The sequence below is a fragment of the Jaculus jaculus genome, chromosome 9, assembly GCF_020740685.1.
Source record: "Jaculus jaculus isolate mJacJac1 chromosome 9, mJacJac1.mat.Y.cur, whole genome shotgun sequence".
Lineage (NCBI taxonomy): Eukaryota > Metazoa > Chordata > Mammalia > Rodentia > Dipodidae > Jaculus > Jaculus jaculus.
Genome location: NC_059110.1, coordinates 46,575,505 through 46,594,377, shown reverse-complemented (window position 1 = coordinate 46,594,377; position 18,873 = coordinate 46,575,505). Strand labels below are relative to the sequence as shown.

At 41.7% G+C, this 18,873-nt stretch overlaps 1 non-coding gene across 1 annotated transcript; it reads left to right on the top strand.

Moving 5' to 3' along the window:
* The first annotated feature begins 17,631 nt into the window (after window positions 1–17,631).
* Window positions 17,632–17,738, top strand: LOC123463788. The gene has a single exon (XR_006639173.1). It is a non-coding gene; the product is annotated as a U6 spliceosomal RNA (small nuclear RNA).
* The last annotated feature ends 1,135 nt before the right edge of the window (window positions 17,739–18,873 follow it).

Genomic DNA, 18,873 nt, shown 5'->3' with positions numbered 1-18,873 from the left:
TTCATTGTCCTCACTACAAGACTTTTAATAAAAGACCTTTTGTTCATTTTTTTTTATTTCTTTATTTGAGAGTGACAGATAGAGAGGGAGAGAAAGAGATATATAGAGAGGGAATGGGTGTGCCAGGGCTTCCAGCCACTGCAAATGAATTCCAGATGCATGCATCCCCTTGTGCATCTGGCTAATGTGACTCCTGGGGAATCGAGCCTTGAACTGGGTCCTCAGGCTTCACAGGCTAGCACTTAACTGCTAAGCCATCTCTCCAGCCCATAAAAGACCTTTTGAAATAACTTTTTATGAAAGAATAGACCAGATTTGACTTATACTATTTTTCCAGAATAAATATATAGATTTTATCATTTATTGACTTCGGAATTTTTTCATAACTTTTCCTGAGACATATTTTAAAAATATGAAAGTAGATTTGAGCATTATTAGAAATTTTCTTACAAAGTTAGTATTGAGCACTTCTAAATTTAAACATAAATCTTGAGACTTTTTCTGTTAGTAGTCCCACAGAAGCATAGAGAGGTAAAGTAAACTTTAAAACAATTGCAAATTTTTTTATAGGAAATCCCCTCCTTTTGTCCTTGCTATGGAGTACTGCCCCAGCCACAGTAGTTTTTTCCCAGGTTCTAGCATCCTACCCCTGGGGAACACAATGGGACAGCAAAACCTCCCTTTTTTAAAAAAAAAAATTCCAGGGATAGTTTTAGACTTCCATCATGGCTACAAGGCAGCTTTCTGATCCTGTTATTTTACAACTCTTTAAGAGTAGGAGAATCTTGTATTTTTTTCTTGCTTATGATCTTAATTACTTTTAGTGCTCCTTTTGAGGGACACTCAACAGTAAAAGTTGGCTATGCTGTCTAGTACAATGGGCTTGGTGGAGAACATCCCCCAAAATGAAATGGCACTGCTCAGAACAGAAAACATTCTGTAGCCTTAGGGCTGTGAGCCACATTCATACTCATACACACACATTCATTTGAAGTGAACTCTTCTTATAGGCTCCAGAAAATCATTTGCACTTCACATATTCATTCATTCATTCAGAAGTTACACATTACCATTTTAAATTTTTATTCTATTTACAACTCTGGAGACCAAAATCAACTTTTTTTTACTAGGCAGAGGGTCAGGAGAGGCTGAGGGAGCTGGAGGAGCCAGAAGAGCTCTTGGGGCCAGGTCATCTATGGCATCCGGGTTAAAAGCAGAGGGTGATGATGAGTATGGGTGAGGGGTTGAATTAGTGTGCCAGAAGGACAGAGAGAAGAGCAGGTACAGCACAGAGAAAGCTGTGCTTGGATATAGGGTATTTCAGACCACCTGCCTGTACATTGGCAGAAGTTTTCTAAATTAGTGAGAATTTGAAAATTAAAAGTACCATTCTCAGACCTTTTGGACCCATTGTCCAGTTTATGTTGTGGCCAAGCAGAGTTTTAGATAAAGATCAGACAATGAGGTTTGATGTCATCCAAGAGTCATAGAGGATTTAAGTTCTTAAGGACACAGGAAAAAGCAAAACCAGGGTAAGAGGAAGGAACTGTGGCTTAAATTGGGTTTATACAGAATACCAATATGACCTTCTGGCCTGTTAGACTGAAGGGGACTGTAATTCCTAGATGGACAGAGGCCATGTAGGTTGCAATTGTTGGCTTTTTAGCCTGTTAGTGGACAAGGTGGGCATCTGTGAGAAATGGAGAAAGCAACTGGCAGCAAAAGATGAGACCTCAGGAGGGAAAGGGAGAGTGTCCTGAGATGGTGAAACTGAACCAAAAGATGCCGCTTAGGGTAGACCAGAAAGCAAGAGACCTGGAGATGTTGAGAGTGCATCTTTCTTTTTCTTAAACTTTTTTTTTGTTTATTTATTTGAGAGCAACAGACAGAGAGAGAAAGGAGGGTGGGGGGAGAGAGAGAGAATGGGCACACCAGGGCTTCCAGCCACTGCAAACGAACTCCAGAAGCGTGCACCCCTTGTGCATCTGGCTAACGTGGGTCCTGGAGAATCGAGCCTCGAACTGGGGTCCTTAGGCTTCACAGGCAAGTGCTTAACCACTAAGCCATCTCTCTAGCCCAAGAGAGTGTATCTTTCTTAAGACCTGTGGTTGGGACACAAAAGCAGGTGAGGGGTGTATCATGGCATGCTGGCATGGCTTCCATGAGGAGGATTAAACCTGAGAGCAGGCCAACTGTGAGGGACACTTACTGAGAAGGAATGAGGAGGGAAGAGGGGAACAAGAGAGAGGCTGAATTGTCATAGGTGTGAAAGCTGATACCAGGCAGAGATGGTCTGAAGCCTACACAGGGTCAATGGCAGCTCAGTGGTCTGGTAGGGGAAAGGAGGTCTGGCCACCCAAGAGGGCAACCAGAAGCCTCCTATCCAAGTCACATCACCAGATGTAAGGTTTTGAAGTGACCAAGACCATGCAAAACACTCTGAGGCAAAAATGAAAGTTTTCAATTGGGAAAAACATGAGCTTCCAGGGCTTACTCTCAAGAGCAGAGCATAGCCAAACTTAGTTTTCAGGTAGTGGGCTTTATCTTCTTTAGTTGGGGAAAGGTGAGGAAGGGAAAATAACTCATTTGTCAAGTTGAATCTAAGATAGCCAGGGTGGGAGACAAGAACAGTGACCAGGTGACTTAAAAGATAAGAGGGCAGGAAACCATGATTTGTGGGGATTGTTAGGAAAGGAAGGTATAAGGGCTGGGTGGTTTCTTGAGAAATGTGGATAATCCACTTCCTCATGACTCTGTTGCCATTCTGCTGTCCTTGGTGATTCCATCTTGGCAGCCCAGCCAACCTAACACTTTCTTACTTATGCACTATTTCAAGAAGGTTTAGATCCCATGACCAGGTTAAACTTGTTATGGGATGAATATTTCCCTTACTGTGTCAGTTTCCAATATACAGCACTAGTCTCCCATGTAAGGTGTTTAACAAAGGTTCATTGGGAAGGTGTGAAATCAGGAGGGCGTAGCCCTCAGGATGGGATTAGTACCCTTTAAAGAAAAGAAACTAGAAAATGTTTTATCACTGTGTTTTCTGCCCCATGAGGGTACACCCAACATGTCTATAAACCAAGGAGCAGTCTATCACTATACACTTCATCTTCTTACATTTTGGGCACAGATTAATGAGCCTCAAAACCTGTAAGAACAAATTTTTGTGGTTTAAGAAAAGTAATCTAAGTCATGTTGTTACTGAAGTACAAACTAAGATATGTAGGGAAAATAATGTCTTTGTCTTTTATGTCTGTATATGTTTTTGTTGTGTGCATGTGTGTGTATGCATGCAAGTGTGTGTGGAGAAGTATGTATGCTGGTATGTGTACACATGCATGTACATGGGAAATTCAGTTGATGTTGGGTGTCATTCTCAATCTCTCTACATTTGCAAGTACAGAAAAAAACATGTTAACAATCCTGGAGACAATTTTTATTAACAAAAATAGAAATATTAACTTTTATTGACTTTAATTGTAGTGTCCTATTGAGAGCTATCAGTTTTGTTTTTATATTGGAGAGTCTGAACTTGAATATGAGACGAGTCTGTCAAAAAACTCAAATAAATCAATCTTTCTGAAGTTGTTATTGCAATAAGCATTAAACCCATGTGAAGTTTGGCCCTTTAAATTTTGGGGGGGCTGGTATTTTTGTTTATTTATTTGAGAGCAACAGACAGAGAAAGAGGGAGAAAATGAGAAAGAGAGAGAGTGAGTGAGAGAGGGAGAGAATGGGTGTGCCAGGGCTTCCAGCCACTGCAGACGAATTCCAGACACATGTTCCCCCTTTTGTGTATCTGGCTAACGTGGGTTCTGGGGAATCGAACCTTGAACCAGGGTCCTTAGGCTTCACAGGCAAGCGCTTAACTGCTAAACCATCTCTCCAGCCCAAGTTTGACCTTTAATTTAGTCTATCGATCTAAAATCAGAGTTGAATTTTGGAGTTATTTTGTAATTAAAACCTCTGGCTATTATTGTAGCAAATATAAACAAGCACTTCTAGTTTTAAAGTTGAAAACCTAGAAATATGCCTGAATAACTTACAATCACATTTAAATATATTTATATACCTGTGTACATTTTAATGGCTTTAATATTTTTGTCTAAACTGGATTAGACATCAACTAAATCCTGATAGAGAAATCTGTAACAATCAATCTGATGCACCTTGGTTAGGGTTACCTTGATTAATATAAACCAATTTTATTTCTCATTATTCTTGTTAACCATGACTATGAAATGATGCTTTGGTCAGATATCAGATCATTTGTTTAAATTACACTGTTTGTAAATAACAGATTTTAGCATTACAACACATTTTGGCCCAAGAAGTGCGAATAGAGATCCTCAAAGGTTGAGAAAGCACACAGTTTATATAGTTATCAGAATATGGGTAAACTTCCTTATCTCCCTAAGAAAAAAGTTACATGAATGAAGTTAGATTATATATTTTATAAAACTTGAGTTATAAACATGACTATTTAATATAAATACTTTTATAAAAGAAAAATCAGTAATAAATAAATATCAATCTCGTAAAGATTTAGTTTTTTGTAGTTAAAATTTTAACATAAAAGCATTACTAATATAAACATTTCAAGGTAATTTTTATAACTGTCACTATGAGCATAACAATATCAGTATTTATCTGTCACACACTTGAAAAATATTTACTTAGTGGTGAACAGTAAAAAGAAATTGTAAACTAAGTTATGTTCTGATTTAAGATTAATTCCTCAATTCCTCCAACAATCAGTCTTAATACTTAGTTTTACCTTATATCATTACTGAGCAAGTTTACCAAATTATCACAGGCAGAATTATAGAGTTGGTTACGGTTTGAATAATTAAAGATTGTGTCATAAAATTTTGTGTATGTTAAGAGATTAAAAAATATTTATTTTTGGCTCAGCAGTTAAAGGTTATTTGCAAAGCCAGCCTGGGAGATTAAGTTTTAAATGGGTGGGAATGAGTAAATTACAAAGGTTCAGTGCTGAGAAAACACAGCAGAGAGGACAGAGAGGAAAAATGGTGGGGGTGGAGTTGGGAGGGGCAAGTTGCTCCCTCTCTGTACATGACCAAGCAAGTTCCATTGGCAGTGGGAGGAGGGAAAGGAGTGGCTGACTCCTTTCTGGGTAGAGGGAATTTGGCAGGAAAAGGAGGGAGTGTCTCTAGGCCTGTAAAACAAGCCAAAAGACACCCCTCAGGGATTGGTGGGCCTGAGAGACAGCATCCCAAAGTATTGAGAATTCATCTTTCTGAAGACCTGGAGAGCCCAGAAACAGGCAACAGGTGTGGCCTGATGTACTGGTATGGTTTAGACAAAAGTGAGGAAGGGAATATACCTCTGAAAGAATGAGAGAAGGCCAACCCATGTTGTGAGAGGCACTGTAAGGGGGGAAAGAGAAGGGTTAAAAGGAGAGAGAGAGAGAGAGTGAGAGAGAGAGAACTTCTAGTATAAGCCAATTTGTGGAAGACACTTAACAAGGGTATAAGATGAGGGAAGTTAGACGGAAACCAAATTCTGGTGTGTGGGAGATCCTGCACCTGGAAAATGGTCCAGGGTGTCAGAGGATCAGTGGAAGCTCAGTGGTCTAGTCAGGGGAAAGGAGATCTGGCCACACAAGAGGGAAACCAGGAGCCTCCTCTCCAAGTCATGGCACCAGATGTAAGGTTTGCAAATGACCAAAGACAAGGAAGGATCACTCTGAGGCAGGGTAGAAGCTACTTATTGAGGCCCAAGTTTCTGGGTTGTCTCATAGGAGAGGAGAGGACAGAGAACTGCTGACTTGATTCTGCATAGTATGTGTTTTCATGGAGTTTTTACTTTTGGAAGGAAAATACAGAAAAGAAAACACTGAGGATGTAGGGGCCAGCAGGGACCAGATGGAGAAACCATTTAGTCAGAGGGACAGAGATCAAAAGGAGGAGGAGGAGGAGGTACCATTAGGAGAGGAACCAGGTTGTCTCTAAGATCAGATCAGCAGGAGACTATGGCTGAGGGCATTATTAATCAGTGGAGTAGGGGTTAGGCAATATAAACATCTAAATTTGTATCAATCACAGTTGCTGTCATCCTCTTCCTCCATTTCATCTCCATCTTGGGACTCTTATCCTTCATAGCAGATAAGAGATGGAAATTGGCTAGGCAGTCAGGGTGGCAGAACCCCACAAATAATGGTGTTTTATTCCTTGACTAAAAACACTAAATGTCACTAAGCTTGCAGAAATCTTGATGTTATACTCTCTAAGAAAGATTTCTAGATTAAGTTTACACTTTCACTAGTGGACAAACTCTGATCCTTACCTAAGATTACTGGAAAAGCTGTAAAATCTGGTCTTTATCCACAGCAATCTGCCAACCTGGTCTTCCTCATATAGCCACTCCCCATAAAAAACCCAGATTGGGGCTGGAGAGATGGCTTAGCGGTTAAGCGCTTGCCTGTGAAGCCTAAGGACCCCGGTTCGAGGCTCAATTCTCCAGGACCCACGTTAGCCAGATGCACAAGGGGGCGCACGCGTCTGGAGTTCGTTTGCAGTGGCTGGAAGCCCTGGCGCGCCCATTCTCTCCCTCTCTCTCTCTCTCTATCTCCTTCTTTCTGTCTCTGTCACTCTCAAGTAAATAAAAATGTAGAAAAAAAATTTAAAAAAAAAGAAAATTTAAAAAAAACCCAGATTGGAGTCTTGAAGTGGGCTTCTCAAATCTTTTCTTGCCTCTCTGGATAAGAGCTCCATTAGCTTCCTTCTCTTATGTTCTATGCTTAAGCCCCTGAGTCTTCATCCTCCAAAATCTTAAAACTCTATTAGAATCTTCATGAACCTTATCCTCTGGTCTGTGGATTTCATTCTTTGAATTTACAGGACAAGGATCCAGTAACATCCCAAATTATTGGTGCTTTTGTGTACAAGGAACCCAAAATTCCAATATCCTTTTTTTTTTGGAGCATTGGCTGGGAATGTCAGAGGGTGAATGTTCTCCCGATTCCTCCCTTCCTTATGGCAGGAGGCATGATCTGTTCTTTCTCTAATTCTCCATTTTCTTCTGTGCAACACTTCTCTGCTTGTGAACTGGGAAAATCTAACACTTTGTAAATGGTAGAGTTTGGAAATTTCTGTGGGAGGCACGTATTAGAACTTTTGTTTTCTCTTTCCACCTGCTCATAAAGAAAAATGTAAATGCTGTGTGTAGAAGGTTAACTGAGTTTTGTCATGAGATATTTTGTGTTTGCTCTGTGAAACATTGACGTTAATTTTCGATAATAATGACCAATGCTAGTCTCTGGGAAATACAGATTCTGGATGTGCTGTATGTCTCTGTAGCATTGGGCTGGGCTGTCTTGTTTGTGCAGCCGTGCTGTGGGACATAGATTCAGTGTGCACAGACAGGGCAGAAATCCATGTGGGACTCTGTGTGGGATATGCTGTGAGGTATGCATACACTGCAAGACTGTGACCACACTAGATGCCAAACAGCAGTAGGATGATGGCAGAGAGAGACCACATGGCACAGCCAGACACACAGGCTGGGACCCTGCAATGGTGACTTATAGGCAGATCTAGACTAGAGAATATAACATAGACAAGAAATTATAAATCTGTAGTAAAGAATCTAGAACTCCAGGAAAATCTCAGAAGCTCAACTTGTGAGGGTGCTAGGACCTTCCCTGATCACGTAGACATTAGAAATTATCAGACTTCCCTGAGACTTAGTGGCTGAATCTAGAGTTTTTGATCATGATTTCTGTACAGGCAAAATACAGAAAGAGGTCAACAATTGGGGATGTTAGTGAAGGGGCACAATGATAAAGAGTGGCTCAATTCCATATAAGGTCTGCTTCCTTATCTTATTACCAATGAGGGGGCCAAGGATGCAGTGTGTTACAGACCACATTGGTAATTGTTGATTAAATGCAAAGATCTCCTTTCCCCTTGTTGCTACACCAAGGCAAAACTAAGGAGGCTTTGGAGGATGCTCTGCAACACAAGACAAAAGGGATTTGGAAGATATTCCAGTATATCTTTTTGTCTTCCAGATGGGTAGTCATATGTATTTGACAAAGTCTCCCCTAGACTGTGTCCTTACCTGCTGCAATCTCTTTAATTCAAAGAAAAGAAGTGCCTGATACTCTTCTGCACCAAACCTGGCCTGAACATAAACTAGAGGAGAGATAGAAATGGCCTCTAGAGGGAAATATTAATTTTAAAACAATGTTATAATTATACCTGCTCTAAGAGTAAACCCAAACTTATGTAGGGAGTACAATATAGATTCAATTCTCCTAGCTGCCCCCATATCAAGGTAGGCTACTAAAAGGTACCTACAGGTATAGCTACCTGTAGAACAAGAAGAGACATCTCTGCCTTCTTATTTTCCTTATCTCAGGACACAAAGCCTGCTAACACTCCTAATCCTCCTCAAATATATCCTTCTCTCCTATCATTACAGGAGACAGGTGATAAAACAAGGTCGTAGTTGGGTAGGAGGCTCACATTACAGGCTCAGAGAACAGGTTGGATCCAAACATCTGCCAAGTAAAGGCTAAAAGCCAGCCACCCAGGGACTGGTAGATTTACTCAATGGTTAGAGATACTTTTTAGTGATTGATTCTACCCTCTGTAAGTGAATTATACTAATTTTGATGTGGTGTTTAAATTCATGGAAGTTGGATTCTGAGAAATGGGTGGGCTCTCCTAACACCAACCACAAGCATGTTTAAAACCATGTGCCATCCATACCACATGCTTAGAGAAATTGGCCACTTGCCTCTGGATAAGGATGGGAATAATGACAAGCAGTATATTGTTTTCTTTTTCTCTCAACTTCTCACTTGTCTAAGATCACTATAGGCTTGTTAGAATACAGTTATCAGATTTTTGTGAGACAAAAAAAAAATGAACATAACAAATGACCAATAACTAGATAGAACCAGGATTTAAAATAAGTTAAATCTTTGTTACATCATCAACACATTTCAAATTTATAATTATAATGAAACTATTTCTAGGTGTGTTATATTATCTCCAGGAGAATTATGAAATTTTATTTGCATTTACAAATACATGCTTTTAAAATTTCATATGAATTATTTTAAAAAAGGAATGTCTTAAGTCAACAGGCTATAAAGTCTAAAATTCATTTGATGGATGTTGTTTTGCTCATGGTGATAGTTATAAAAACTGACTCCAAAATTCTTAATTAAGTTGGTGATGTTTCTATGTTATGTTTTTAACAACTAGCAAAACTGAATCTTAGTAAGACTGACATTCATTTATTAGTTACTGTTTTTTCTTTTATAAAACTAGTTCTACTAAATGTTCATTGCTAAGTTTGGCTTTTATAAAAGATATGATCTGGGCTAGAGAGATGGCTTCGTGGTTAAGCACTTGCCTGTGAAGCTTAAGGACCCCAGTTTGAGGCTGCATTCCTCAGAACCAACATTAGCCAGATGCACAAAGGGGTGTATGCATATGCAGTTCATTTGCAGTGGCTGGAGGCCCTGGCATCCCCCCCCCCCCTTTATCTGCCTCTTTCTCTGTCTGTTGCTGTCAAATAACTAAATAAAAATAAACAAAAAATTTAAAATATATGATCTAACTTCCTTCATTGTGACCTTTGTTTTTAGGGAGACAAAGTCTCCCCACCTTCTGATATCCTGTGTGCCTTCTCAAATTTTGAAGTGCTCCATTAACAGTTTTTAGGTCAAAATAAGTTGTAGTGCTAAATTCTGTAATTTAAAAACAATGTAATTTAAGCATAAATTATTAGATGACTGGTCAAAGCTTCATTTAATATTCATGAAGAGCAAGAATAATGAGACATAAAATTGGTTTATGTTAATCAAAGAAACCCTAAAAAAGGTGCATCAGGGATGGAGAGATAACTTGGTGGTTGTGGCATTTGCCTGTAGAGCCAAAGGACCTTGGTTCATTTCTCCAGGACCCATGAAAGCCAGATGCACAAGGTGGCGCATACATCTGGAGTTTATTTGCAGTGGCTGGAGGCCCTGGAGAGCCTATTCCCCCTCCCCTCCTCTCTCTCTTCCTCTCTCAAATAAATAAATAAAAATTTTAAAAAGGTGCATCAGCTGACAGAAAGCTGGAAGAATCCATTCTACATGTAGTTCAATGGGAGAAAGAGATACTACTAATGAAGATACTCAACAGTGAACATTGCAAGCCTTATAATTGGCCAGCCAGGCCAAATGAGCGAACGGTTGCAATAGTGGCACCTCTGTCATGGTGGAAACCAACTGCCCTCCAATTGGACTGGAGGCCTGCTCCATGGGAGGGGATACATCACTGATACTGAAAACTTAAAATAGGGGTAGTCATGAGCCCTAGGGGTGTAACATCTGCTGATGTCTGAACAAGTGCTTAAACTATGCTTATCAAACTGCCCAGTAAGCACTTCTTTTAATATTCATACCCTTATATTATTTCTACTCTCACTTTGGGTAGAGAATCTTCTCTTTTCAGATGATTGTAACCTTGGAAAGACTCAGAAGGTATCATAGTGCTGGAAAGAAGTGATTGGAGTACTGAGTAACATCTTGATCACACCTTCCAAGGCTCAGGGTCTAATGCGGAAGAGGTGGTGGAAAGAATGCAAGAGCCAAAGGAAAGGTAGGACTCCTTACAACATGCTCCTCCAGACACAAAATGGCCTGGATATCCATGACCTCACTGTTCCTGACACTACCTACCTACACAAGATCATCATGAGAGGAGGAAAAGATCATGACATCAAAATAAAAAAGAGACTGATTGAGATGGGGAGGAGATATGATGGAGAATGGAATTTCAAAGAGGAAAGTGGGGGGGGTATTACCATGGGATTTTTATAATAATGGAAAATGTTAATAAAAAAAATGAGGAAAAGGCTCTGATAAGCCAAAAAATAATAATAAAAAAACCTCGATAAAAAGATGCATCATATTGATCCCTATGTATTTATCCATCAAGATTCAATCTGTCTAAACCAGTTTAGACAAAATAATTAAAGCCACTAAAAATGTACACAGATGCATAGATATATTTAAAGGTGATTCAAAGTTACTAAAGACAGACTTCTATGTTTCTGTAAGGTTCAAAAGTGACCAAGACCATGGAGACCACTCTGAGGCAAAGATGGAAAGTTTTATTTGGGAAAAGCACAAGGTGCCAGGATTGACTCTCCAGAATAGAGCACAGCCAACTTTGAGATTGTAAATAGTGGGTTATACAGAGCTCTTCAGTTGGGGGAAGGTGAGGAAGGGCAAAGAACTCCTTTGTTCCTTATATTAGCCATTTCACATAACTAAGGTGTGAGACAAGAACAGTGACCAGGTGGGCCATAGGGGCAGGAAACCTAGACGTGGGGCATTGGGGCATTGTTAGGCAAGGAAGGGATAATTGCTGGGTGGTTTCTTGAGGAATGTGGATGACCCACTTCCTTGTGTCTGTTGCCATCCTGCTGTCACTGGTGACTCCATTTTGGGAAACCCATCTTGACCTAACATTCCAGCCTTTTGTTAATGACAAGGTATGTGGTCTTTTCTTTGGTAGTGTCTTCATGCGGACCCTAGGGGTCAATGAGCTCTTATGGGAGAGGCTGGATAAAGTGGTCGATGGGTCTCCCTTCAGGACAGGTGATGAAGTTATGGTTCTTTGGTGGCTATAGGCTGGTAGGAGATAGAAAAGGGACAGGTCAGTAAAAGTGGGTTGAATTTTCAGTGAGTGAATTGGTCCACTTAATTTTGGATGCATCTCACAAGGCAGGGGGCAGAGAAAGTATCAAGAATAGTCCAAATATAGGCCCAAAGAATAAGAATAGCAAAAGCCTGGGCCAAACTGTAGCGAAGATGTTCCATGACTTAGAGGGAATTTGTGTTCATACCTGAAGCTAGTCAGCCATATTTTTAGTTTTTTAATTTTGACCTCTACCTTGCCTGATCAGTTGATATAGGAGCAGAATTCCTCATTTAGAAAAAGGCAGGTCCCTCTTTTGTCTGCTGTCAAGAGGTCTAGGGCTCAGCAGTTCTGTAACATGACTGAGACTAGAGAAGTAAGTTGCTCTTGTAGCAGTCACAGATCCCTGGATTGTGATCTCAGTTCTGTAGAAAGCCTTTCATAGATTAGGCTGTGGCTCATGCCTCCTGTCATCAGTCCTGTGGCAGCCATAGAGGCTGCCAGGCTCACCCCTACCATCACAGGTAGGTGGACAACTCTTTTGTAATGATGAGTCTGCTTTGGAAGAAGGACTGCCAACTCTCCCTCTGTGTACATAGTGAGGCTAGGTACCAAAGCAACTGAGATGCAAGGGCCTGAGTGCATTCTTGGAGAGATGGAAGTATACAGCATGGAGTCACACCAAAAATAAATTCCCTTAGGTAAGGTGTGGTTTTTCACAATAGAGTTATTCCTGAAAGCTCCCAACTAGCATTGAGAAATGTCCTTATGGCAGCAATCAAGGCAGTTCAGATGAGAGAGTAGGATAGGGACCTTGGAGAGAGGACACCAGAAGTAGGGAGTGTCTGAAGCAGAGGTGACATTGAACACAGGGACTGCAGTAATGAGGGGGCATTCAAGTGAAGCACACAGGAAGCAAGCAGTGTGATTGGTAAGACTGAGTTGATTGAGGAGGGAGAGAGAAGAATTAAGGATAGACATCCAAGGGGTGATGGAGGTTAGATCATACAGGTCTTCCTGGAGCTTGCCATGAGCTTTTTTGGTGTGCATAACTGTCTGAATATAGACTATTTGGGTCTTAGGGGCTTTTTGAATGGATCTAAATATTTCTATTCTGCTCCCACAGAGAGACCATAGTGTATTGGGTTGCCACCCCTACCATCCCATCTGCCCAATTTTAGTCTCATGGGTCTGTGATGAAAAAAAAAATTGTGAGTAACCCCTGAGATTTGAGCTGTGGTGGTTGGATGCCATAAGACATAGTGGAGTGAAAGTAGTGGTACTGACAGGATGGGTAGATCAATAGTGAGCCCTCTCCAACAGAGCCAGTGTAGCATGCTGTTACTACTTGGTCCTCAGTGAAGCAGACACTTCTCTTATACCATCCCTGTACTGAGCTGGCTTAAGGGCAGTCATTGACCATATCTATTATAGAGAAAGTGAGGGATATGGGCTCTGCACACCCTGTGAGAGGACAGAAGGAACTTGTTATCCTTGTCAGTAGCTATGACATCAAAATTCCAGACACAAGGCAGGGGGGCATGAAAACTCAGAAGCAAGGGATAGAGGACTTTGGGCAAGAGAGAGGAGGCAGAGGGGCATTAGTGTCAAGAGGAACATTCTGGAATTGGATGAGAGTGGAAACATGAAACAGTTTAAGAGGGCCCATTGGGGTGGTGGTGTACTCATCCCTGGATGAGGTAGGTAGGTTGAAGGTGGCTTGACTCTAACTGTGATAGGTGGATCCAACTGGGGATGTCCTGAAGCTTTGTGGCCATGGGGGTGGTTAGGATCACCAGATGAGGTCCAGTCCAGAGAATTTTACCCTGTGGGCAAGACTGCTTAAGGTAGACTTGATCTCTAATGTTAAGTGAAAGAGTTGTGGTTCCCTTTGGTGGTTTGGGAAGAAGGCGGCCAGCATGTTCCTGTAGAAGGTTCCAGGTAAAGAAAAAAGTTGGTAAGTACCCGTGGAGAAGGATTTCCAATAGTGGGGGGAGGTTGTTAAACAGGAAGGGGCACCCATACATGAGTTCAAAAGGGCTAAAGAAGGAGGAGCTCAAAGAGTAGCTCTGATTCCACATAAGGCAAGTGGGAATTGCTGGGGCCAGGACAGGTGAAGTTCACAAGTCAATTTAGACAGATGAGTTTTGAGAATGGCAGTTTCTCTTTCTACTTTGCCTGAGGACTGAGGCCTATCTGGAAGATGGAGTTTCTAATTTATCCCCAGTGCTCTAGAAGCTTCCTGGATTACCTTGGAAATGCAGACTGGTCCATTATCTGAGTGAATGTTAAGGGAAGGGCCAAAGTGGGACAGAATAGATTCAAGAATGTGAGAGGCAACTATGTTTGCAGTTTCTCATGTTTTAGGAAAAGCCTCAACCCATCCCAAGAAAGTATCCATCATAGTTAGAAGGTATTTAGTATTTTTATGAGGAGGCATGTGAGTAAAATCTATCTGCCAGTCCACCCTGGAAAGTGAGCCTCTGTGTTGGTGAGGTTTGAAAGAGGGAGATGTGGAGAGGCCTTGGCACAGAATGAGCAAGCTTGTGACACAGAGGAGATTGGAGAGGAGAGGCAAGGATGGAAAAGGAGTAGGGTCAGGAATGTTTGTGGAGGGTGGGCTCCCACATGAAGTAGATTATGTAAGTGGGTCAGGATGGTAGTAGCTTGGAGATCAGGCAAGCAGTAGTGATGCCCCAGGAGTAGCCAGCCTTATGGTCCCATGATGGCACCAACTTTTGTTAGAGTTTGGTATTGTCCTGGGGTGTATGAAGGAGTGAAGAAGGTAGAAGCTAAATACATGCTCTGGAGGATGGATTCCCTGGCAACTCTGTTTGCAAAAGAGTTCCCCTTGGCCACAGCTGAAGTCAGAGCCTGGTGTCCCCTACAGTGAATGACAGCCACCCTTGTAGGAAGATAGGAGGCATGTAGCAGGTTAAGGATAAGGGGTCTGTTAGTAATGGGGATTTCTTTAGCAGAGAGGAAGCCTTCCAGATAGCAGCATGGTGATATAGAATATGGAAAGCATATTTAGAGTCAGTAAAGATGTTAAGTGTCTTGCCTTGTGCCAAGGTTAGGGCTCTAGTGAAAGCTACCAGCTCAGCCTTTTGGGATGTACTCCCCTTAGACAATGGGGCAGTCTCTATTATCTGGTCTTCTTAGACAATAGCATGCCCCACTATCTGAGAGCCCTGTGAGTTAGTAGAAGAGCCATCTATGTATCAGTGTGATCAGGGTTGGGGAGAGGAGATATATTCTAGGATTATGATAGGGGAGTTCCTCTAGGGTTTCAAAACAGAAGTGTATAAGTTGTGTGTGTGTGTGTGTGTGTGTGTGTGTGTGTGTGTAGAGGCAGGAGGGTAGTGGAGTTAAGTAGAGGACAAGAGTCAAGTGTGATGTCAGGGTTATGAAGGAAAGTGACATGAAAGAGTTGAATTTTAGATGGGGTCAGAATAGACTGACAAGAATTAGAGTAGATCTTTAAGTCGATGGAGGGAGAGAACAGTGAGTTGTCCAAAAGTGAATTTCTGTTCCTCCTGTGCCAGAAGAGCAACAGCAGAAAAAGCATGTAGGCACAACTTCCAGTCCTGGACAGAATTTTCTAGTTGCTTAGAGGTATAGGCTACGGGGCAAAGGTTGGGCCCTTAATTTAACCTAGAACTCCCACTGTCATACACCCTTTTTCTGTGAAATGAAGAAAAGGCTGCTGAAGTTCTGGAAGTGTATGGGCTGGAGCTTTTAAAAGGGCATCACACAGGCATGAAAAAGCAGCATCTGTGTCTGACTTAGGGTCTAGGGGTTCCTGAGGGTTTCCCTTAGCCATGCCATGAAGGGGCTTTGCCAATAGGGCAAAGTTTAGAGTCCACATTCTAAGGAACCCAACAAAGCCATGAAAGGAGAGAATTTCTTCCTTAAAAGTAGGGGTGGAGAGAGAGCGAAGATGTTGTTTATAGTCTATAGTGAATTTCCATGAGGTGGGGGTAAGGAGAAAGCCCAGGTACCTCACTTGGGTTACAGAAAGTTGAGCTTTTGTGGGGGGAACTAGATCCCTTAGGTCAAAGAAAGTTAAGAAGTTTGTTGGTATGTAGTTTAGATAGAGAAAGAGATGGTGATAAGAGCAAAAGATCATCTACATATTGGATAAAGTGCTGGTCAACAGATTCAAGGACAAAATGTCAGTAAAGAGAGTTTGACCAAATAGGAGGGGGCTGTCTCTACCACCCTGGGGAAGGACAGCTCAGATGAGTTGAGAGGGAATATGAGTATTGGGGTCCTTCCTGGTGTAAGCAAAAATATTTTAGTAATAAGGGTGGAAGGAGATGGAGAAGAAGGCATCCCTGAAGTCAAGAACTGAAAAATGAGTAGAGGAGGAGGGGATGTGAGAAAGGAGAGTGTTGGGGTTGGGGACTATTGGATAAATGGGCATAATGGCAGCATTGACTAACACAAGTCTTGGACTAATTGATAGGTCCTGCCAGGTTTAATAACAGGTAGGACTGGAGTATTATAAGGGGAATGAGTGGGACAAAGGAGTCCAGCTTGGAGCAGGCAAGAAATAATAGGTTTGAGACCTTGGCTATGTTTAAGTGAGATTGGGTCTTGAGGGTGGCAGGAAAGGATGTGGGGTCTTTGATTCTGATGAAGATAGACATGTGATGAGAGGCTAGTGCTGGAGAGGAAATGTTCCACATGCTGGGATTAATTTTGGAGGCAGGGAGGGGAAAACCTGTATCCTTTGTAAGGGAGGGGGTTGGCATAAGGAGGAAGACAGGGTGTGGGCAGTAAGTCAGAGAAAGAGAGGTTTTGCATTAGGTTTCAACCCAGGAAAGGAACAGTACAAGAGGATATTATAGGAAATGAATGGAGCGGAGCATGGTGGCACACACCTTTAATCCCAGCACTCGAGAGGCAGAGGTAGGAGGATCGCCATGAGTTCAAGGCCACCCTGAGACTACAGAGTTAATTCCAGGTCAGCCTGGACCAGAGTGAGACCCTACCTCAAAAAAAAAAAAAAAAGAAAGAAATGAATGGGAGAGGGGAGTGTCCCAGACTACACAGTGTAAGGGAGAGTGACGCATAGAGAGTGGGATAGGCCGTCAATAGCCAACATGAGTCTATGTGCAGAAAAAGTCTTACCAGAGTAGGATGGCAGGACTGACAATCTGGCCCCTGTATCAATCAGAAACGAGATAGGCCTTCCTGCCAGATGAACATAACCCTGGGCTCCTCCATTGTGATATGGAGAGTGTTGATGGAGGCTAAGGTCCCAGGGCACCATCAATCTTCAGCAGCTGGCTCTTGTGGGGGATGAGGGGAAGGACCTGTCCTACCCTGTCAAGGCAAAGCACAGTCAACATTCCAGTGTCCAGCAAGTCCACAGTGAGGACAGGGCCCTGGCAGCAGGCACAAGCTGCAGCAGGTTTTTGCCCAGTAGGCAGCATGGCTACACTTGAAGCAGGGTATTGGTGGTGAGCATTGCGGCCCCATTGTCTTCTTTGGAGAAGGCCTCAGGGCACCAGCCAGGAGCTGGAATTGCTGCCTGTCTCTGGCCACTCTCTCAGTCCATTCCTGGTTGTTGTTGTTAAAAAACTTTCATTGCCAGGTCAAGCAGACCTCCCCAAGGGGGTTGAGATCCCTTTTCTAAGCATTTAAGTTTTTTCCTGATGCCAGGGGCAGATTGGGACAGGAAATGGGTATAGAGAACTATCAGGGTCAAGGCGAGTGTATTGGGTGAGTGCCTCAGTTAGGCATTCCATAAACTCAGCTGGATTCATTAGGCCTCTGGGTAACTATCCAGAGTTTGTCAAAATTGTAACAGTTTTAACTTTAAAACCAGAAATGCTAATTTATACCTGCTATGACAGTAGTCAGATATTTTTAAGTACAAAAGAGATTCCAAAATCCAAATTTGACTTTACATTGCCTTACAGATTCAATTAAAAAGTTAAAAATTAAATGGGTACTCACTTTGGCAGCACATATACTAAAATGGGAATGATACCAAGAAGATTAGCATGATCTCTGTGCAAGGATGAAACACAAATTCATGAAGCATTCTATAAAAAAAATTAAATGGCTTTAATACTTATTACAATAACTTAATTTATTCTTGGCTTCCTTTTTCGAGGTAGGGTCTCACTCTAGTCCAGGCTGACCTGGAATTCACTATGTAGTCTCAGGCTGGCCTCGATCTCACAGCGATCCACCTCCCAAGTGTTGGGATTAAAGACATGCACCACCATTCCCAACAGCTTAAATTTTTGACAGATTGCTTGATTCTAGTTTATGGATAGATCAATGTAAAGTGGTTATAGAAGTTAAACTGATAAAAGTTTACTGTTAATTACAAAAAGGCATTGTTATTTGTCCCATACTCAAGCTCAGAACATCCAATGTGTGGATAGCACCTTTCTCTATGGCCCTATTGAGGTGGTTTCACAAGAGAGTGATAATTTTATGGTAGTGCTCTGTTACAGTCAAATTCACATTAATTCACATTGCTGGCAGAAAACACACAACCAAGAGCAGATTGTAGGGGGTGGGGGGGGGGGTAGAAGGCCTTTTATTTTGTCTTACAAAATCAAGGGGAAGCTCCATAATGGCAGGGGAAAACTATGGCATGAAAAGAAGGTGGACATTACCACCCTCTGCTCATGCCATAGTTCTCTCCGGCATCATGGAGTGTCCCTATAAAGCTGTAAACCAAAATAAACCTCTTTTTCCCACAAGCTGTTTTTGCTTGGGTGATTTCTACTAGCAATGTGAACTGGGCTACAACAGTAGGTCTCTTAAGTCTCTTTCATTTTATATAAGCCCATTTCTCTTCCTTATAGTAATAATAAGCTGTTATAGCAGTATTTATTGTGGAATATTTTATTAATACATAGAACACATGTATTTAACTCTGTCAGAGGTTTTGACAATCATTAAGAAGCTAATAATGACGTCTGGAGTTCATTTGCAGTGACTAAGGCTCTGGTGCGCCAATTCTCTTTCTCTCTCTTTTTTTTCCTCTTAAAGAAAATAAAATAAAGAAGCCAATGAAAGGATGGAGGTGTTATTCAGTGATACAGAAGTTGATTTGCCTGGGTTTAATCTTCAGCAGGAGGTTGAGGGACCAGGACCATTAAATTTTCCTACAAATGAATGGACTCCAACCTATGTTAGAACCTATAAGTGAACTCATTAGGATTAGTTAAGA